This window comes from Cervus elaphus, chromosome 9 (assembly GCF_910594005.1).
Source record: "Cervus elaphus chromosome 9, mCerEla1.1, whole genome shotgun sequence".
Taxonomy (NCBI): Eukaryota; Metazoa; Chordata; class Mammalia; order Artiodactyla; family Cervidae; genus Cervus; species Cervus elaphus.
Window position 1 is genome coordinate 97,218,333 of NC_057823.1, and position 23,536 is coordinate 97,241,868.

Sequence of the window (23,536 nt, forward strand, 5' to 3'; positions counted from 1 at the left end):
AGTCTATTTGAATAAAACTCCCTGAAGTTAAACGTCAGTATGGCTCTGAACTATTTAAATGTCATAAAAATAATAGGGCAGTAGAACTAGAAGCTCAAAATTCATCTTATTTAATGCATCCATTTTGTTGATGAAGAAGCTGAGGCTACTGAAATCACAGTTACCTAGAAAAACTAAAATTGAAGAACAGATTTTGTGACTCATGTCCAGTAAAAACAAAACCTCTCTCTTCCATCACAGCTTTTCCTACTCTCCAACTGGCTCGCTGTGTTCTAGTCACATTAAGATGGCTAGATTCCAAGGGCAAGTGTCCCAGCAGAAGTTTCATAGCATTTTGTGACCTAGCTTCAGAAGTCATAAAGCACCACTTCCACCATAGTCAAAAGTTCATCAGGATTCAAGAGAAGGGAAAAACAGGACCAACCACCTGATAGAAGGAATGCCATAATCACATCAAAAGAGTACAAAGGGACAGGAGATATTATGGTGACCACCTTTGGAAAATACAGTCTGCCACAGATTGAACACATTAGTCTAATTTTGTTCCCTCCTGAAATTCACTAAGATAATAGCAAATTGATTTCCCACCCAAGGCATATCAACTCCAAAATACAGGAAAAATGAAAGAAGCAGCAGCAACAAAATTTTAGAAGCTGGAAAGCAGATGTTCAAGTGGCAAAGGGTTTAACTGACCCCAGAAAGCAGAATCTTATCCTAGCCACTCAGAAAGCTGAAAACTCATCAGATTTCTAACCCAGAATCCTCAAAAACCTAAGGATACGGTAGCATCAGGTACCACTGTAAGTGTGAATAGGAGAGAGCTGAAATAAGGAGGACTGTTAAGTAGCAGTCAAATCCTTAGATCTGCTTCCCAGCTTAAGGCAATCAAATGACCACGCCTCTTGAATATTTGCTCAATAGGGAAGCGTGTTCTCTTAAAACAATGAAACAAGGGAGGCTTTGGGCCCCTTACAGGGTGGATGGCAAAGGTAGCATGATAAAACAGCAAGGACAAGTATGAGCACTATGGCTGAGTCCTCCAGCTCTTCTCCCCTCGTTGGCTCCCTAACATCTAGCAGCTAGGCCATCATCCTCCAGGCACAGGACTAGAAATGTTTTCTCTGGCAATTCAGACCACTTCAAGAGAATGTATCCAGAGGTCACAAAACTGAAAAGCGTACCTACATCCTTCTGCCTTGAGGTTCACAGGTGATAAGATCCACTCATGTATCAGAGCTTCCAATCAAAGATTTTGGTCCCCGGGAACTGTTAGACATCTGAGGAATGCCTGCAATGTGAAAAGGATGAACAATATAAAAAGCAACTTGGGGGAAGCTGACTATTCACAGGGAAGAGAGCTTTGAAGATATTTGTATTATTAATATCCACTGAAACACAAGAGGAGATATTATAACTTTGTAGAAAAGGAATAGAATGCTATAATAAAAAAGAACATCCTGAGAACCAAAAGAGTGCTTCCATAGTTAAAATATTGGCTCAGATGGTAAAGAATAGAAGATAAAGTTTAAATGTTTTTCTAAATTTAAAATAAAACAACAGGACAAGGGTGGTAAGGACCTTCAGCTCACTTGACTTGGAAGGAGATGATGCATTTGAGCTAGTAAACTGAAAAACAGATTTAACAAAATTGCTTCAAATTATAACATAACAACTTATAGAAATAAAAGCCTGTTTAGACACCAATTATCAAAGACAAAAATACAAAGAAAGCATTGATTTCATACAGCATAAGAGAAATGAGAAGAGTAGCAAAAAGTAATTTTAGGTCAGGAGAACAAAAATAACAAGAAAATGAGAAGATCAATTCAAAAAGTCTACTATTTAAAAAAAAAAAAAAGTATTCCAGAAGTGTAAAACTGAAAAAAAAAAAAGTGGGAAGAAAGTGATAAGCAAAATTATTTTTAAAAATTTCTTCCAAAACTCAAAGAGCTTAAGTTTTCAGGTTGAAAGACCAACAACATGCCCAGTGAATGCAGACAGATCTTATCACTGTACATCACTGTGATACTTCAGAACACTAAGGACAATGGGAAGATTCAACAAGGTTCCAGAGAGAGAAAGAAAGAGCACCTAAAATGAAACAGAAATTAACATGGCTTCAGGTTTTCGTCAGCAGTAACTTTGGAAACTGGGAGCACTAAAAGTCAAAAGAGAAGAGCTTTCGGATTTCTGATGAAAAATAAGTAAAGAATCCAATGTCAGGATGAAGTATCAGTAAAAAGGAATAGAAGTAAAGACATTTTCACACGAGACAAAGCTTCAAAATTCTTACCCCCATGTGTCCTTTCTCAAGGATCTTCTAGACAGAGATGATCTACCAAAATAAAATTGAAACAAAGATAAAAATTCATGGGAAACAGGAAAGCACACAGAAAGAAGAGATGAGTCCCAGGATGGTGGTGACAGAAGATGCCACAACGACCGCTGAGTAATCAGACTTAGGGCTTCCCAGGTGGTGCTAGTGGTAAAGAACCTGCCTACCAATTCAGGAGACGTAAGAACCGAGGGTTCGATCCCTTGGTCAGGAAGATTCCATGCAGGAGGGCATGGCAACCCGCTCTGGTATTCTTCCCTGGAGAATCCTGTGGACAGAGGAGCCTGGAGGGTTACAGTCCACAGGGTCATAAAGAGTCAGACACGGCTGAATCAACTTAGCATGCATGCAATCAGACATAGAGAGTATACAGTCCCGTTTGAAGTGGGTCAGAGGGCTCAAGGAAACACTTCTGGAATACTAAATAGGACACTTGATACACAATACTTTGTGGTTGAAACAAATAATATGTGCATAGAAAATCAAGCAAAATTAGACAATGTTTTGCTTCATAAAAAAATTAAATTTGTGCCAACCCACACACTTATGATCAGTTAATCTGTAACAGAGGCAAGAACGTGCTAGTAGAGAAAAGTCAGTCTCTTCAATAGTGGTGCCAGGAAAACTGGACAGCTACAGACTTTTGGACTCTGTGGGAGAAGGGAAGGCTGGGATGATTTGAGAGAATAGCATTGAAACATGTATATTATCATATGTGAAACAGATCACCGGTCCAGGTTCGATGCATGAGACAGGGCACTCAGGGCTGGTGCACTGGGATGACCCAGAGGGATGGGATGGGGAGGGAGGTGGTAAGGGGGGATTCAGGATGGGGAACACGTGTACACCAGTGGTGGATTCATGTCAGTGTATAGCAAAACCACTACTTTATTGTAAAGTAATTAGCCTCCAATTAAAATAAATAAATAATTTTTTTAAAAAAGAATGAAATTAGAACATTCTCTTACACAATATACAAAAAAGTCAACTCAGAGTGAATTAAAGACCTAAACTGAAAGCAAAGTGAAAGTCTAAAGTGAAAATGAAGTGAGAGTCACTCAGTCCTGTTTGACTCTTTGCAGCCCTATGGACTATACAGTCCATGGAATTCTCCAGGCCAGAATGCTGGAGTGGAGAACGCTATTCCCTTCTCCAAGGGATCTTCCCAACCCAGGGATTTAACCCAGGTCTCCCACATTGCAGGCAGATTCTTTACCAGCTGAGCCACAAGGGAAGCCCAAGAATACTGGAGTGGGTAGCCTATCCCTTCTCCAGTGGATCTTCCTGACCCAGGAACTGAACCAGAGTCTCCTGCCTTGCAGGTGGATTCTTTACCAGTTGAGCTATCAGGGAAGCCCTAAGTGTAAAACCTAAGTGTAAGACCAAATAGCCATAAGCCTCCTAGAGGATAAAATAGGCAGAACACTCTTTGACACAAATCATGGCAATATGTTTTTTAATCCATCTCCTAATGCAAAGTAAACAAAAACAAAAATAAATCAGACTTAATTAAACTTAAAAGCTTTTGCACAGCAAAGAAAATCATTGACAAAACAAAAAGACAACCTACTGAATGGGAGAGAATGTTTGCAAATGATATGACCAATAAAGGGTTAATATCCAACATACATAAACAAAATACATCAACATACATAAAGACTGCTAACAGGCACATGAAAAGATATTCAACATCACTGATCATTCAGTTCAGCTCAGTTCAGTTGCTCAGTTGTGTCCAACTCAGCGACCCCATGGACTGCAGCATGCCAGGCCTCCCTGTCCATCACCAACTCCCACAGTTTACTCAAACTCATGTCCATTGAGTTGGTGATGCCATCCAATCATCTCATCCTCTGTTGTCCCCTTCTCCTCCTGCCCTCAATCTTTCCCAGCATCAGGGTCTTTTCAAATGAGTCAGCTCTTCGTATGAGGTGGCCAAAGTATTGGAGTTTCAGCTTCAATATCAGTCCTTCCAATGAACACTCAGGACTGATTTCCTTTAGGATGGACTGGTTGGATCTCCTTGCAGTCCAAGGGATTCTCAAGAGTCTTCTCCAACACCATGGTTCAAAAGCATCAATTCTTTGGTACTCAGCTTTCTTTATAGTCCAACTCTCTCATCCATACATGACTACTGGAAAAACCATAGCCTTGACTAGATGGACCTTTGTTGGCAAAGTAATGTCTCTGCTTTTTAATATGCTATCTAGGTTGGTCATAACTTTCCTTCCAAGGAGTAAGCGTCTTTTTATTTCATGGCTGCAGTCACCACCTACAGTGATTTTGGAGCCAAAAAAAAAAGATAAATAAAGTCTGCCCCTGTTTCCACTGTTTCTCCATCTATTCGTCATGAAGTGATGGGACCAAATGCCATGATCTTTGTTTTGTGAATTTTGAGCTTTAGGGAAATGCAAATTAAAACCACAATGAGATATCACCTCCCACCTGTCAGAATGGCTACCATCAAAAAGACCACAAATAACACATGTTGGTGAGGATGTGGAGGAAAGAGAATACTTGTTCATGGTTGGTGGGAATGTAAATTGGTGCAATCACTGTGGAAAACAACATGGAAGCTTCTCAAAAACTAAAATTGAAACTACCATTTGAGCCAACAATTCCATTCTTGGGTGTGTGTATATATATATATGGCAAAAACACTAATTTGAAAAGATAACATGCATGCCAACATGCATAGCAGCCTTATTTACAGTTGCCATGATGTGGAGGAAGCATTTGCTAAAATAGTAGATTTTAGGGGCTCTCATTATGCACAAAAAATGGAAATGTGAGATGATATGTTAATTAGCTTGTCTGCAGTAATCCTTTCTCCATGCATATGGACAGTTCTACCCACCAATGGGTTCCAATTTGTTCATAAGTCCAACAAAGTTAGCCTAGGTACCCAACTAACACAATCAATACTGTACAGTAATAGGTTTGTAATATTTTTCACATAAATAATACATAAAGATGAACAGATGCAAAAATAAACCATTTTTATTCTTACAGTCCAGTACCTTGAAAAGTACAGTAGTACAGTACAATAGCTGGCACACAGAGGCTGGCATCGGGTGAACAGGCAAGAAGAGCTACTGCCTGGCAGAGGGGAATGAGAGCTGGTAGAGCTGAAGGATTGTCAGCAACAACAGACGAAGGGCAAGCTGCAGTTCACTCATGCCTGACGTTGATGGCACACGTTCTGGTTCCTTGCTGGATTCAATTCTATCTACCCTCTTGAAAAAAGCAATCCAGTGACTTCTGGGTGGTATTTCTTTTTTTTTTTTTTGTCATTAATAGCTCAGTAGCAGTGGATTGCATCCTGAATGGCTGCTGCAACCTTCATGTGCTGTTCTGTGTTCAGGCTCTGTGTCTCAAAAAACTACCTACCTTCTCAAATGTTGAAAATCCCCTTGTCATTCCCTGCATCATGAATCGCTTCATCTCTTCGGCTACTTCTGCTTTCTCTTGCCACTCTTCATCCTTTCTCTGGGCCCCCGATTCCATCAGGTCTTCATGATGACAGTACATGCCTTCATCAATAATATCTCAAAGCATTTCAGGAAACTCCCGGGCAGCTCCATTGTGCACACACGCGGCCTCGCCATTTGCTTTTATGTTTTGAAGGTTGGCTCCAGCCTCGAATCGATAAAACCAGCCACGGCCTGCATTAAAAGCTATACCCTCTTATTCTTCACCGTGTTTCCTCTCCAAGTCTTCATAAAGGCTGTTAGCTTTCTCTCGAATCAGCGTTGAGTTGAGCAGGTCTTGAAGCTGTTGCTGATCCTGCATCCACACACTGAGAAGTTCCTCCATCTCGCCCATCACTTTTCCACCTTTATTTGATATTATTGTCTACGTCATCAGCACAGCAGACTTCACACATCCCATGATCTTGTCCTTGTTCTTTAGAATTGTTCCAATGGTTGACTGATTCATGTTATAAGAATAGGCAATGTCTACCATCTTTTCTCCTGACTTCACACTCAGTTATTTTCATTTTTGTTCCCATAGTTATTTCTTGATGCATCTTATCGGTACCATCTGTGTCACCACTGCTTTTCCACTCGCTTCAGGACATCCTGGGCTTAAAAGAAAGATGCTATACCACTGTAATCTCTAAGTACTGTACAGTAAAGTTCACAAAGCCACAACCATCTGAGAGAGGCTGCACACACATGTCAGTGTACACTGGATATGTGAACTAACTTACCTGATTGGACACGTGAACGTGTGTTTGAAAGTTCACAACTTAAAAGTTCAAATGTAGGAGACTTACTGCATGTCAAATCATCATGTTGCACACTTTATACAGTTTTAATTAAAAAGTTTAAGAAAGATTTGGTTCAAACTCCTACAGGTAACAGCTGATGATTAGGCCGTAAAAGCAGATCATGGGAATTTGTTTGCATATCCCTTTAATTGAATAATGGACCCCAAATATACATGCATGAAAGATACCCTGAGTAAAAAGTATCTATAAGAGAAAAAACCATGGTAACATCACTTGGCATTCATGGTATTATTTCTGTTGTTCAGTCACTAAATCATGTCTGACTCTTTGCAACCTTGTGGACTATAGTAAGCCAGGCTCCTCTGTCCTCCACTGTCTTCAGGAATGTGCTCAAATTCATGTCCACTGGGTTGGTGATTCTACCTAATCATCTCATCCCCTGCTTCCCTCTTCTCCTCTTACCTTCAATCTTTCCTAAATCAAGGTCTTTTCCAATGACATCTCTTTTCTCATCAGGTGGCAGAAATGTTAGAGCTTCAGCAATAGCCTCCCAACGGATATTCAGGGTTGATTTCCTTTAGGATTGACTAGTTTGATCTCCTTGCGGTCCAAGGGACTCTCAGGAGTACTTCTCCAGCACCACAATTTGAAATCATCAATTTTTCGGCCATCAGCCTTCTTTATATCCACCTCTCACATCCATACATGACTCCTGGAAAAACCATAGCTTTGGCTATATGGACCTTTGTAGGCAAAGTAATATCTCTGCTTTTTAATACACTATCATAGCTTTTTGTCATAACTTTCCTTCCAAGAAGTAAGCATCTTTTAAATTCATGGCTTCAGTCACTGTCCACAGTGATTTTGAAACCCAAGAAAATAAAATCTCATTGCTTCCACTCTTTCCCCATCTATTTGCCATGAAGTGATGGGACCAGATGCCATGAGCTTGGTTTTTTGAATGTTGAGTTTTAAGCCAATTTTTTCACTCTCCTCTTTCACCCTCGTTAAGAGGTTCTTTATTTCCTCTTCACTTTCTGCCATACGGGTGGTGTCATCTGCATATCTGAGGTTGTTTATATTTCTCCTGGCAATCTTGATTCCAGCTTCTGAGTCATCCAGCCTGGCATTTCACATGATGTACTCTGCATAGAAGTTAAATAAGCAGGGAGACAATATAGAGCCTTGACATACACCTTTCAAAATTAGGAACCAGTCAGTTGTTCCATGTCTGGTTCTAATTGTTGCTTCTTGACCCACAAACAGGTTTCTCAGGAGGCAGGTAAGGTGGTCTGGTACTCCATCTCTTTAAGAATTTTCCACAGTTTCCACACAAAGGCTTTAGTGTAGTCAGTGAAGCCGAGGTATATGTTTTTCTGGTATTCCCTTGATTTCCCCATGATCCAGTGAATGTCAGCAATTTGATGTCTGTTTCTTCTGCCTCTCTGAGACCCAGCGCGTACATCTGGAAATTCTCAGTTCACACACTGCTGAAGCCTACCTTGAAGGATTTTAAGCATTATCTTGCTAACATGTTAAATGAGCCCAATTATATGGTAGTTTGAACTTTCTTCGGCATTGCCCTTCTTTGACATTGGATTGAAAACTGAACTTTTCCAGTCCTGTGGCCACTGCTGAGCTTTCCTAATTTGCTGACATATTGAGTGCAGGACTTTAACAGCATCATCTTTTAGGATTTTAAGTAGCTCAGCTGGAATTCTATCACCTCCACTAGCTTTCCTTGTAGTAAGGCTTCCCAAGGCCCACTTGACTTCACACTCCAGGATGTCCGGCTCTAGGTGAGTGACCACACCATCGTGGTTTTCTGGGTCATTAAAACCTTTTTTGTATAGTTCTGTGTTTTCTCACCACCCCTTCTGCTTCTGTTAGTTCCTTACCATTTCTTTCCTTTATTGTGCCTATTGTTACATGAAATGTCCCCTTGATATCTCCAATTTTCTTGAAAAGATCTCTGGTCTTTCCCATTCTATTGTTTTCCTCCATTTCTTTGCATTGTTCATTTAGGAAGATCTTCTTATCTCTCCTTGCTATTCTCTGGAACTATGCATTCAGTTGGGTATATATTTCCCTTTCTCCCTTGTCTTGCTTCTCTTTTTCCCCAGCTGTTTGTAAAGCCTCCTCAGACAATTGCTTTTCCTTCTTGTATTTCTTTTTCTTTGGGATGATCCTGTTCATTGCCTCCTATACAGTGTTAACGAACTTCCATCCATAGTTCTTCATGTTCTCTATCTACCAGATTTAATCCCATGCGACATCCATGGTATATTCATAAGGGATTCAATTTAGGTTATACCTGAATGGTCTGGTAGTTTTCTCTACTTTCTTCATTTTAAGTCTTAATTTTATAATAAGGAACTCATGATCTGAGCCACAGTCAGCTCCAGGTCTAGTTTTTGCTGACTGTATAGAGCTTCTCATCATTGGCCACAAAGAACATAATCTCATTTCAGTTTTGACCATCTGGTGATGTAAACATGTAGAGTGGTCTCTTGGGTTGTTGGAAAAGAATGTTTGCTGTGACCAATGCATTCTCTCTATGAGACTCTGTTAGCCTTTGCCCTGCTTCATTTTGTACTACAAAGTCAAACTTGCCTGTTACCCCATTTATCTCTTGACTTCCTATTTTTGCATCCCAATCCCCTGATGAAAAGGACCCCAAGTTCTATCCCTGCTTCAAGAAGATCCCCTGGAGAAGGGAATGGCTACCCACTCCAGTATTCTTTCCTGGAGAATCCCTATGGAGAGAGGAGCCTGGCAGGCCACAGTCCATGGGGTTGCAAAGAGTTGGACATGACTTAGTGACTCACACATGATGAAAATGACATCTTTCATTGGTATTAGTTCTAGACGATCTTGAAGGTCTTCCTAGAACTGGTCAAATTCAGCTTCTTTGGCATTAGTGGTTGGGGCATAGACTAGATTTACTGTAATGTTGAATTGTTTGCCGTGGCAACAAACCAAGACAGTTCTGTCATTTTTGAGGTTGCACCCAAGTACTGCATTTCGGACTCTTTCGTTGACTATGAGGGATACTCCATTTCTTCTAAGGGATTCTTGCCCACAGTAATAGATAAAATGATCATCTGAATTTAATTTGCCCCTTCTTGTCCATTTTAATGCATTGATCCCTAAGATGTCCATGTTCATTCCTGTCATCTCCTGCTTTGCCACATTCAATTTACTTTGATTCATGGACCTAACATTCTAGATTCATTGTTCTTTATAGCATAGGACTTTATTTTCACCACCAGACATACTCACAACTGATTGTCATCTCCACTTTGGCCCAGCCACTTCACCCTTTCTAGAGCTATTATAGTAATTGCCCTCCACTCTTCCCCAGTAGCACATTGCATACCTTCCAACCTGGGGGTCTCATCTTCACTGGTGTCATATCTTTTTCCTTTTCATACTGTCCATGGGGTTCTCTAGGCAAGAATATTGAAGTAGGTTGCATTTCCTCCTCCAGGGAACCACATTTTATGAGTACTCTTCACTATGACCCGTCCATCTTGGGTGGCCCTGCATGGTTTGGCTCATAGCTTCATTGAGTTACACAAGCCCTTTCACCACAAGGCTGTGATCCATGGAGGGGGCCATTCATGACAGCTTCAAACAAAATCAAACAGGAAAAAAAAAAAAAAAAAACAGGAACAAAACAACCTTTTGTGAAATTATGCATTTTGTATTAATGTTTCATCCAAAATAAAATTCCTCTTACTAAACCTTCTCTGTGCTGTTTCCAAATTAGCCTTCTGGTTGGTGTCAGCTCAGTATATTACATTTATCTTGAAAACCCTGTTAGTTATTGTTTATTTCATGTCTATAACCATAGCCTTCTGTGTACTTGCAGCCCAGTTGATCTATTCATTTTAACCATCATATCAAAAGTGCAGAAATGATAATAAATGTAACCCAAATGAAAAAACTGCTTTTTCCCAATCTGATGTCCATACAGAGATTAAGTATCCTCCTCTATGTCAAATGAATATCATCCTCATTTCCCAAAAGCAATTTTAATATGTTTATCATCATGGGTTATGCATTTCTGGAAAGCAGAGAATCTGGAAACCTGCTTTACTGTGATATATATCATAAAACAGACACCAATTCATTCCTTTCTAAATCTAATCTGCCTATTGTTGCTGAGATTTTCAACTTTATTTGCATTCTGCATGACAGATTTAAGTGAAAGGTAATGCAAAGACATATAAAATATTTCACTACATTAAACCTAACTCCCTAAGCATAGCAAGAACTCTTGCATTTCTTAGAACTAAAACCCTCTACCTTATACTTCTTGAGATTTGTTTTGAGATTATATTTTTGTGCACTCCTCAAAGAAAGTATTCAGAAACCCAACTGGGGTTTGAGAGATTAATAAATATTGAATCTTCAGTCATAAAAAAAATAGTCACACAGATGTTAAAAACATTTTGAGCATGAACTCTATGCCAAAAGTCTCAGTGATATCATATAAATGGATACTAAGTAGTGAAAAGCTATCATCTTAGCATCCTCTTGTCTGAAGGTTTGATCATAATCCAGCAAGTATTCTTCAATCTGTAAATTATTAACTACAGCTAAAAGGAGATTTTGAAATTTCATAGTGACTCATAGTCACTCATGGTTTTTGATATTTGCATAAATAAAACCTTGGAGATTTAAATCTCTTGTCCTTATGCAAAAGAAGATTGAATTTTTATCTAAATCACCATACTCCAAGATGTATAGTAAAAGCTGTACTAGGCCAAAACCTGGTTTATGTGAGGGAAGTGAGAGAAAAGCACTTAAGGCATGAGTAAACATGCATAGAAAAAACTTTGGCAAGTTAGCTCTAAAATGGATGGGGAAAAAATAGGGACAAGAAATGAGAGAAAAATAAAAAGAACATTGCAAGTTACGGTATAACTTAGAAAGTCTAGATGTACTCATTGTCCATCTCTGTCAATTTCTTTCCCAATGAAACATCCCTGTTTAGAGATAGCTGATATTATGCTGCCTTTAATATGCAGAGTACACATTAAACTTTAAAGACAAAAGTACATTTGAAAAGCAAATTTTAAATTATTACTAACTGATCAGGTAAATTAATAATGTGGGTATGTGTAAGTACATGTGCAGATGTATATATGCATGTAAACATATATAGAGATTCATCATCCATGAAAAAAAATACCAAGTGACTCCTATACTAAGACACAAACCCTAATACAAATAACTAGCCCTACTGTGAGATTCTGAGCCCTGAGCAGAAGCTAGGGAGAAGTAACCATGCTCAGAAGATTCTAACACTGTTGTTGTTCAGTTGCAAAGTCATGTCTGACTCTGCGACTCCATGAACTGCAGCCCAGCCAGGCTTCTCTGTCCTTCACCATCTCCTGGAGTTTGCTCAAACTCATGTCCATTGAGTCGGTGATGCCATCCAACCATCTCATCCTCTGCCAACCCCTTCTCATCTTGCCCTCCATCTTTCCCAGCATCAGGGTCTTTTCCAGTGAGTCAGCTCTTCACATCAGGTGGCCAATGTACTGGAGCTTCAGCTTCAGCATCAGTCCTTCCAATGAATATTCAGGACTGATTTCCTTTAGGATGGACTGGTTTGATCTCCTTGCTGTCCAAGGGACTCTCAAGAGTCTGTCTTCTCCAGCACCACAGTTTGAAAGCATAAATTCTTTAGCACTCAACATTCTTTATAGTCAAACTGTCACATCCATACATGACTATTGGAAAAACCATAGCTTTGACTATATGGACCTTTGTCAGCAAAGGTCAGCAAAATGATGTCTCTGCTTTTTAATACACTGTCTAGTTTTATTCGTCATAGTTATTATTCCAAGGAGCAAGCATCTTTTAATTTCATGGCTGCAGTCACCATCTGCATTGATTTTCAGTTCAGTTGCTCAGTCAAGCCCTCCAAAAAATGAAATCTGACACTGTCTGCACATTTTTTCTATCTACTTGCCATGAAGTGATAGGACTGGAGGTCATGATCCTCATGTTCTGAATGTTGAGTCTTTAGCCAGTGTTTTCCCTCTCCTCTTTCACCTTCACCAAGAGGCTCTTTAGTTCCTCTTCACTTTCTGCCATTAAAGTGGTATTATCTTCATATCTGAGGTTGTTGATATTTCTCCAGAAAATCTTGATTCTAGCTTGTGATTTATCCAGCCCAGGATTTCACATAATGTACGCTGAATATTAGACTCTGCATATTAATTAAATAAGCAGGGTGACAATATATAGCCTTGGCAATATATAGCCTCCTTTCCTGATTTGGAACCAGTCCATTTTTCCATGTCCATTTCTAACTGTAGCTTCTTGTCCTTCATACAGGTTTCTCAGGAAGCAGGTAAAGTGGTCTGATATTCTCATCTCATTAAGAATATTCTGCAATTTTTTGTGATCCACATAGTCAAAGACTTTATCATAGTCAGTGAAGCAGACGTAGATTTTTTTTTTTTTTTTTGGAATTCACTTGCTTTTTCTATGATCCAGAGCATGTTGGCAATTTGATCTCTGACTCCTCTGCATTTTCTAAATCCAGCTTGTACATCTGGAATTTCTTAATTCACATACTGCTGAAGCCTAGCTTGAAGTATTTTTGAGAATAATCTTGCCGGCATGTGAAATGAGTGCAATTGTACGGTAATTTGAACATTCTTTGTCACTGCCTTTCTTTGGGATTGGAATGAAAACTGACATTTTCCAGTCCTGTGGCCACTGCTGAGTTTTCCAAATTTGCTGGTATATTGAGTGCAACACTTTAACAGCATCATCTTTTAAGATTTGAAATACCTCAGCTGGAATTTCCTCACCTCCACTAGCTTTGTTTGTAGTGATGCTTCCTAAGGTCCACTTGACCTCGCACTCCAAGACGTCTGGCTCTAGGTGAGTGATCACACCATCGTGTTTATCTGGGTCATTAAGAGTTTTTTGGTACAGTTCTTCTGTGCATTCTTGCCAGCATCCTTTCTGCTTCTGTCAGGTCCTTGCTGTTTTTGTCCTTTATCATGCATATTTTGCATGGAAGTTTCCCTTGGTTTCTCTAACTTTCTTAGAGGTCTCTACTCTTTTCCGTTCTATTGTATTCTTCTACTTCTTTGCATTGTTCACTTAAGAAGGCTTTCTTACCTCTTTGCCTATTCTCGGGAACTCTGCATTCAGTTGGGAATATCTTTGCTTCCGCTTCTTTTCTCATTATTTGTAAGGCCTCCTTAGGCAACCACTTTGCTTTCTTACATTTCTTTTTCTTAGGGATGGTTTTGGTCGCCATCTCCTGTACGATGTTACAAACCTCTGTCCATAGCTTTTTAGGCACTCTGTCTCCCAGATCTAGTCCCTTGAATCTATTCATCACCTCCACTCATAAGGGATTTGATTTAGGTCATACCTGAATGCCTAGAGACTTTCCCTACTTTCTTGAATTTGAGCCTGAATTTTGCCATCAGGAGCTGATAATCATCCACAGTCAGCTCCAGGTCTTGTTTTTGCTGACTGTATAGAGCTTCTCCATCTTCGACTACAAAGAATGTAATCAATCTGATTTTGATACTGACCATCTTGTGATGTCTGTGTGTAGAGTGGAAAATCACTTTGAATACTATACTCACAAGCAAAACAACAGAAAAATATCTTTAGAAATAGCTTAACCATGTTAATTATAGTTATCTGGCTTCATACTGCACGCATAAATAAGTTAAACATTGTATTTTACTTTATTTTTATTTTTCCTTCCTCATGATCTTTTGAAGCTTTCTGTTTTCAGCTTCTAACAAAACCTAGTTTAGGTTCTGACTGTGAAATACCTAGAAGTAATTACAATTTAAATACTTTCATTTTATATTAAATAATTTAATAAATTTAATAATTTCTTAAACATATAGGGAAGCCCCTTATTATATTAGCAGGAGTCAATTGTATCATATTTCAGAAGAAAGCATTTTTTTTCTGTTTTGTTATTTTCACTAGTTTGTTTCACTTTTTAGATTTCACATATATATAAGTTATAACATACAGTATTTGTCTTTGTCTGTCTTATTTCATTGACCATAATATTCTCCAAGTCCATCCACATTGTTGCAAATGACATTTCATTCTTTTTTTTGGCTGAATAGTTTTCCATTGTGTGAACACACACACACACACACCATTTCTTTATTCATTCTCCTATTGATGGATGGGTTATTTCCATATTTTGGCAGTTGTAAATAATGCTGCTTTGAACATTAGGGTGATGTATCTTTTCTAATTAATGTTTTCTTTTTCTTTGGATATATACTTAGGAGTGGAATTGCTGAATCACATGGTTTTTGAGGAAACTCCATACTGTTTTCTATAGTGGTTGCACAATTTACATTCCCACCAACAGTGTACAAGTGTTCCTTTTTCTACACATCCTCACAAACCTATATTTGAAAGGTGCACAATTTCTGAGATATCTGAACCTTTCTCCAAGCTATATTTTATAAGAAAACACTTCTCTTTCTTACTTTACTTCTCTTAATAATTTTATTCTATTTTTGAAATGAGAGGTGACTTTAGCATTGTAATTTTATAAACAGTTTTGAAATGTATCAACAGATTTGTGTTAAGATTCAGAGTAACAGAATGTTACCCTTAAAAATGGAGAAATCAGTATATATATATGCAAAAAGATAAGAGTTCAAAGTTTGAGTTTGTTCATCAGAGCAATAGTTCCTTTACCCCCAGAGTTTAACTCTAAATAACTTTCAAATCATTTTCAATTCAATTCACTAGAAAAGTTTATTGTCCTGAACATTCTATTCCATACACCTGTTAGTCCTCCACTCATTTAAATTACAACAGTAATAATAGATAATGGTCTGTGGTAGGCAGAATTTTGATTCCTATAACATTCACCACCCCACGTCATGTCTGTGAATATGTTACACTTCATGACAAAAGAGGCTTTGAAGAGGTAACTAAAATGCTAATTATCTGATTTAAAATAGAGAGATTATCCTGAATTATCTGAGCAGGTAATGCAATCACAGGAGCCCTGGAAAGCAGAAGAGGGCAAAATAGGCAGAAATACGTGGCAGAAGATGTCTGAGAGAATCAATGTACAAGACAAATTCAGCATGCCATTGCTGACTTTGAAATGGAGGGGCCCACATGTCAAGGAAACAGGGACCTCCATCCTGCAACTACAAGGAACTGAACTTTGCCAATCACTTGACTAAACCTCAAAGCAGATTCTCCTTCAGAGCCTCAGATAAGAGCCTATGCTGGCCAACACCTTTATTTAAGCCTTGTTAGACCCTCAGCAGAGTACCCAGGAAAACTTACCCAGATTCTGATCTGCAGAACTGTGAGATGATGAATGGATGCTGACTTATATTCCTAAGGTACAAGGTAATTTGTGACAGTCACAAGGAAACTAATACTCAACCACAGAGCACTTACCACATGCCAGACACTAAGCACTTTATGTATGTAAACCCATTAAGTCTTCACAAAAATATAAGAAACTTATAAAGCGAATGCTGTTTTCTACAAGGAGATTAAACAGAAGTTGTAAGTACATTGACACAAGTAGTAAGAGACAGGGCCAGATTTGAACCTAAAGTCTGACTCCACAGACTGCAATATTTAAACCACAGTTGTGCTGCGTGGAAATAAGTTTAAGCTTAAGTAAATCTGTGAGACTACCTTAAAAATAGTAGGAGAGCAAATAAGAGAGTGTGGATTACATATGGAGAAGAGAGGAGGGAAAGATAATAAAAGCAAACCAGGAGGTTGTTAGAAAATTAGAGAAAAAAATAATAATTCCCACTGCTTTTTTCCAGTGTCCTCTCACGAAAACAAGGGCTTCCCTGATAGCTCAGTTGGTAAAGAATCTGCCTGCAGTGCAGGAGACCCTTGTTCGATCCCTGGGTTGGGAAGATCCACTGGAGAAGGGATAGGCTACCCACTCCAGTATTCTTGGACTTCCCGTGTGGCTCAGCTGGTAGAGAATCTGCCTGCAACACAGGAGACCTGGGTTTGATCCGTGGGTTGGGAAGATCCCCTGGAGAAGGGAAAGGCTACCCACTCCAGTATTCTGGCCTGGAGAATTCCATGGACTATACAGTCGCAAAGAATCAGACGCGACTGAGCAACTTTCACTTTCACTCATCAAAACAAAATATTTTAATAATGACTTTGAAATTATAGTTGATGTCCCGTGAATTTTGACTATATTTACTATGGTTTTTGAGTTGACACATATACTTCCCTCAATAAATACATCAGAGTGCTTGATTGCATTGTAATGTTATCTATTCACTACTCGGGTTTACCCAGTGGATTCAAAGTTCCTTAGGAAACAAGTCTGACTTCCACATTCTTATCCTTAATACCATCTCATACCTCAAAATAGATTCTGAGTTTATAGAATAAGTGGAAAAAATGAGATCGATGTTTTTAAAAGTGTAAAGCATTATTTTTAAAGTAAGGGTAAATACTAACAGGGTTTTGTCAAGAGAACACACTGGTTATGGCAAACACCCTTTTCCAGCATCGCAAGAGACATGTCTGCACATGGTCAGCACCAAATGGTCAATACTGAAATCAGGTTGATTATATTCTTTGCAGCTGAAGATAGCGAAGTTCTATACAGTCAGCCAAAACAACAACAGCAATTATACTGTTCCCCAAATGACATTATTCTAGATTAACTTCTAAGGAGGTGAACCCAGTTACCGAACACATGTCCTCCAAAGACCGCTGACTCAAGTGGCCAATCCAATTAGGAAGAGCTCAAAACACTCCTCTTTGATGCCTCTTCAGTACTTTACTCCTGAGTTGCATAAACATAAAAATTTAGTTTATAAACGTCTCAGCCTCATCGTGGGAAAGGATAGGACTGCCCCAAAACATTCCATGGATTTTCCCAGCTGGCTCTTCACATTTGGATAAAAACTTCAAGTTCATCACACCTTTCCTTACAACAAGCAGTTGCAAAAGTTTTTGCTTGCTTTGTTTCGTTTTTCAAAGTTTCATTTGAGAGTCACAAACAGCAAGTTCAACTATCCTCATTGCCAGTGTTGGCAGGAAGCCCTTTGGTGTAAACAATTGCTTGTACTTTCTGAGCCTCAGTTCTTTATCCTCATCATTCTTATAATGCTATCCAACATTTCTAATTGTCAAGGACATTGTTAAAGAATAAGTGAGGTAAAGTGTGTAAAATGTTTTGCAACATTTAAAGTGCCAAGAGAAAAATATTATTTACTTCATCCAGGGCTTTTTTTGATCTTTGCTGCTGCTAAGTCGCTTCAGTCGTGTCCGACTCTGTGCGACCCCATAGACGGCAGCCCACCAGGTTCCCCCGTCCCTGGGATTCTCCAGGCAAGAACACAGGAGTGGGTTGCCATTTCCTTCTCCAATGCATGAAAGTGAAAAGTGAAAGTGAAGTTGCTCAGTCGTGTCAGACTCTTGGTGATCCCATGGACTGCAGCCCACCAGGCTCCACCGTCCATGGAATTTTCCAGGCAAGAGTACTGGAGTGGGGTGCCATTGCCTTCTCCATTTTTGGATCTTTACGTCTAGCTAGATTCTACTAAAGTACAGGAGATAAAAAAAAAAAAAGGACATATCTGTGGCACTTACTTTCTACATTTAAAATGCTGATTTATGAGCCAGTTTTTACTGTTTCACTCACTACCCCCTTTGGGATTTGTTTCTGCTAAATTATAAACTCTTAAGTATCCTTTCTTGACACAGTTCCCATCTTATTCAAAATTCTTCCCTGTCTTCCAGCTCTTGTAACATTCCACCAGTCTATCTCTTGTTAAATGAAGTTTCTGGATTTACACATTCATTTAATTTTGCAGCTTACCCAAATCCTTCTATTTTTTGAAACACAGTCACACTATTTTGCTTTTGGTGTCTATAATATATTTTTATCAGAATATATCAAAAAAGTGATACTTCTATCCAAAGATATACCAATGCTATTTCATTTTTTACAAAAAATTTCTTCTGTTTTGCCTGTGCCACAGAACATTACGAATTCTGCCTCCTCACACTCAGAGATATTCGTAAGGTAAATGTAATGATGTTTCTTAAAACCATGCTTAAGATCTTTCCTTATTGAAAGTCTAATATTCATTAAGGTAATGCCAGTAAATAAACCCTAAAATTTCAGTGCAATAGAAGTTAAATGTTATCCTTGTTTTCCTAAGTCTAGTCCAGTTATTCCCAATGAGCAAACAGTGTTTCTTTATGTCTAAGTCAGAGACCTTTGTTCCCTCCATGTTGGGAATGTGCCACCTCCAAGGACTTTATCATGCTTTGTATCCAACCCACAGAAAAAAGTGTGACACAGCATTTCTACTCCATTCCAGTAGCAAGAACCAGACGCACAGCCTTATCTAGATGCTGGGGTACCGAGGTCTCTGACTAAGTGTCTGCTTCCAGTGATAACTCTACCCTGGAGGGGACACAAAGGTTGGTGGGCATCTAACTCATTGAATGACTTAGAAAACCGGAAACTAATGTGATCTAAAACTTTAAAAAGCAAGCACCAGAAAAGGTTTCCTCTGTAAGAGGAGGAGGATTAGAAATGAAGACTTCTCAAAAATACATTAGTGCAGTCAGGAGACACAACAGGGCAGTCGTAAATGGAAATTATACAGCCAAGTAAGGCTAATCAAGCTGATCAACTGCCTTAGCATTAAAGAGAGAGAGAACAGATTACCTCCAGATATTAACTGTATTGCTAGCACACACAACCCGGGGTACATTAATGAGTTGCCTCACAAGAGAAGAAGTCGTGTTACACATAAAAGATTACATAGAGGGCAGTTGTTTAACTTTGTATAATGGTCAGTACTTACGTGACCACCTTTCTCCATGTTCATCTAGAATATCAGCAGAGCCTCACCAAAGCCAACTGGCCTACCCCATGGGTAACCTTGCATTTGTTGCCTTTTTATGTATCCCTGGTACAGTCAGGTGGGTCAGATAGCAAGACAGTTTTCACCTGCAAAATTTGCTTCTTGAGCCATGACCCTCTATACAGGAAATTCCACCCTTAAGAGGTGGCATGTACTTCACAGATTCTTCAGGCTAATGGGTCCTTAGTTAATCTCTCCAGTACAGGAACACAAGGCTGACACAAAGGATGAGTCCCCTGTTAGTATACAAAGGAAGAATTCTCAGAAGATTCTGCTCATAGATCTCAACATAGTCTAAAGCTAATAGACTTTAGGTAAATCCAAGGAGATACTTAGCCATGAAATTGGAAGAATACTTGTCAAAACTTGCAAATATTCATTATAAAGGGGAAGTTATAGATATGACCCCCGTTACACATATTTGAGTGGTAGACACACTGTGAAAAGATGATTTAAGTCCAAACAGTGAGTAGGAAAGTGATCAGATAAATTTTAATATGGGAAAACTCAAGGTAATGCATTTGGCAATAAATAATTCAAACTATAAATAATACAAAGAGTTCTGAGCTACCAGTCATGATCTAGAAAAGAGACGTAGGATGAGTGGAAATTGTTTGCATTAGATTATTAGGGTTTTGAGAGTGAACCAAATATTAGGCATTGGGTAATTTTAGTATGTAAGGGGAAAAATCAACAAATTATTACTTCCCTCAAATAAAAATATGATGCGTCCACACCTGAAATATAACTGTGGCAGCCACTGGAGTGACCCAGATCTCCCTTCTAGACAGAACCTGCTATGAGGAGCGTACTCTGGGGCTGCATCATAGAATCCACTGCAGCATGCATGCCAAGGCCATGCTATGACCAGCCACAGAGCACGGAGGTTTTTCTAGAGCTGTTCCATTCCTGGGCAAAGTGGGACTTCTCTAATAGGCAGTCTTCTCTTTAAGGCTATCTATCAGCCTGCCCAGGGCCTTCTCCTAGCTGAATCATGATGTGAGGCTCTTTCTATCCCATCATCCTCCTTCTGAAAATCCATTTACAGGGGTCAGACATGCGTCACAGTCCTGCATAATCCTGATGCTTCTCCCCTTCATCTTCTGTGAACCACTGTCCAAATAAAGCTCTCATACATCTAATTCCACATTGGCACCTGCTTCCCAAGCTGACACAGTTGGCACCAGAAATGATCCCAATGAAATATATTAAGATGAGGTCTGTGGGCTGGTGGATCCCTTAACATTCATCTAGAAGGAGGCACAGAGAGTCTCTGATGCAAGGAAGGAGCCCAACTGCTAAAAATTTCACCAATGGCAAAGAACCGACTCACTGGAAAAGACCCTGAAGCTGGGAAAGATTGAAGGTGGGAGGAGAAGGGGGTGACAGAGGATGAGATGCTTGGGTGGCATCACCAACTCAATGGACATGAGTTTGAGTAAACTCTGGGAGTTGGTGATGGACAGGGAGGCCTGGTGTGCTGCAGTCCATGGGGTCACAAAGGGTCAGACAGGACTGAACCAATGAACTGAACTGAACTGAACTGATCTGGGAAAATGACCCAGGAGAAGGGGATACTCTTGATGATGCAATGATTCAGATATTTGAAATGTATGGTGGAAAAACACCCAATTAAGGACAGTGGAATTGGCCAGTCACTTCTGAATTGCACTGACATTCTGAAGGACAATGAGAAATTTAAATCAGTTTAAAATAAAAGAGTTAATTGCAAACTGTGTGAACCAGAGGGCATTTTTGGTAGATTTTTTTTTTTTTTTTTAGTTGGAGGATAATCGCTTTACAATGTCACGTGAGTTTCTGCTGTACAACAATACAAATCAGCCATATATAAATATCCCCTCCCACCCACCTACCCCTCTAGGTTGCCACAGAGTGCCGAGTTGGGGCTCCTATGTTATTAATATATAGCAGCTTCCCACTTGCTATCTGTCTTACACATCGTAGTGTATATGTGTCAGGACTACTCTTTTGAAGAAGTCCTTTATCTGGTGTGGTGCAAAGACAGACACAGTTGAGGAGTAAGCACAGAATCTAAGAGTTAGGGTCATGGTGCTCCAGAATCATTTAAATGCCCAGCCCTGGAAGGTATGTTATGCTAAGTTGAGAATATTTAGAGCCTGGAGTTAAGGGATGGGATGAACTGGGTTGATGCCCTTAAGGTGGTGGAGGGGCAGGGAATGGGACTCTGAAGACTCTCCTGAGTCTATGGAGCTTACAGAAGTGACACCACCTCCTGAGAGTCAGCACTTTTCCTGTGCATGTGTTGTGACAGAGGCCCCTGGGAGGCAAGTGCCCCTGGGAAGCTGTTCTTTCTCCCCTTCCTGGACACCAACCCAAGCACTACAGTTCAATCCCAGCATAATCCAACTGGTGATGTGCAGGTCCAATAAGGCAGGAAATACCTCACACACCAAAGAAATGGCAAAAATTAGCAGGCATGGGCCAGCAGGATCCAGAAGAGTCTCCTGGAACTGGGTTTTGAAGGTGTGAGTTGACGTGACAGATAGTAGAAGATGGAATTAAAGGAAATTAGTCCTGAATATTCATTGGAAGGACTGATACTGACGCTGAAACTCCAATACTTTGGCCACCTGATGCGAAGAGCTGACTCATTGGAAAAGACCCTGATGCTGGGAAAGATTGAAGGCGGGAGGAGAAGGGAACGACAGAGGATGAGATGGTTGGGTGGCATCACCGACTCAATAGACATGAGTTTGAGCAAGCTCCGAGTAGGTGATGGCCAGGGAGGCCTGCCATGCTGCAGTCCATGGGGTCGCAAAGAGTTGGACATGACTGAGTGATTGAACTGAACTGAAGAAATAGGCATATGGGAATGAACATCCAACCCAGGACTATGCTCCAGGAGAGGGCTCACAAGACCCAGTGTTCACCAAGGCCAGCAGGAATGCACTATGGAGGGGAACACCAGCCTCATAAAACTCAGAAGTGACCACCTCTGCTGTCCAGGGCTGACGTTGGGGGAGGTGGGCATTGAGCCTGGCTCATTAATAGCCAAGTGGGCAGTAGAGGCCAGGAGGTGGCACTTAATGGCCAGAAGCTATGGGGCCACTGTTACCATGATAACTGGCAAGCAGCCATGGAGAATTAACCCACAAAGACTTGTGAAAATGGTTAATAGGTTGTCACACCCTAGGGGATAAATAGCCTGACAGCAGTAATGCTCCTTAATCTCTAACAACAGTGAAAGAGTAGGGAGCTGAGGGCAGTCATGCCAGTAAAAAGTCATAGTTCCTTTTTCATTTCCTAATTCTGGGTCAATTTTCAGGAACGGAATCCATTGCCGATCTCCCAACTCTATCACAAGTCTATACGGTAAAAATATGCTTAGTGTTCATAGAGGGATCTGTAGCCTTTTAGTCAGATGACTGACTCCTGGAAAAAGTAATATCCAACATTGTAAAGACTACTGATACTACATTCTGAATTGACATTGATAGGTGGAACCCAAACCATCATTATCACACCTGATTTAGCGTGGGATCCAGGGAATAAATGGAATCTTTGATAAAATCCAACTTAGTACAATGGATTTTATCTACTATAGTGGTCCCAGCCACTGAGTCCATGGACACATTAAGTAGTCATTAGCATTGAGTATAGTTAGGATTCAAAGTTAGACTATCCCTCACATTGGATCCTTGAAGTGTGGAATAAGCACTATCACAGTGGATGAAATTGAGTGAAAGTCTTTAAAGTTGCTATTATTTCTCAGTAAAGAAAGTAAATCTAAACAATATCACTTCATGGAAGGGTGGTGGAGATTATTCTTGTCATTAAAGAGATAAATATTTTAAGACTACAGCTTCTGTCATACCTTTGTGTAACTCACCAGTCTGGCCTCTGCAGAAACTGGACAGATCGGGGAGAATGGTTGTATTCTACCAGAGCACAACCAAGTGTTAGCCATGATCACCTCTAGAAGACCAATCACGGTTTCTTTGCTAGAAGATATTAATAAGGCCTCTTTTTTTACCTCAGGAGAAAAGTTCAAACACAATTGCATTT

The 23,536-nt window shown here is 39.8% G+C and overlaps 1 long non-coding RNA gene across 1 annotated transcript in view; it reads right to left on the reverse strand.

The window, feature by feature from the left end:
* The window catches only part of LOC122701029, an 80,572-nt gene that overhangs the window by 50,956 nt on the left and 6,080 nt on the right, over positions 1–23,536 (reverse strand). The window contains exon 3 of the long non-coding RNA XR_006342900.1: positions 23,361–23,472. This is a non-coding gene — a long non-coding RNA (uncharacterized LOC122701029). The remainder of the gene's footprint in view (positions 1–23,360; positions 23,473–23,536) is intronic.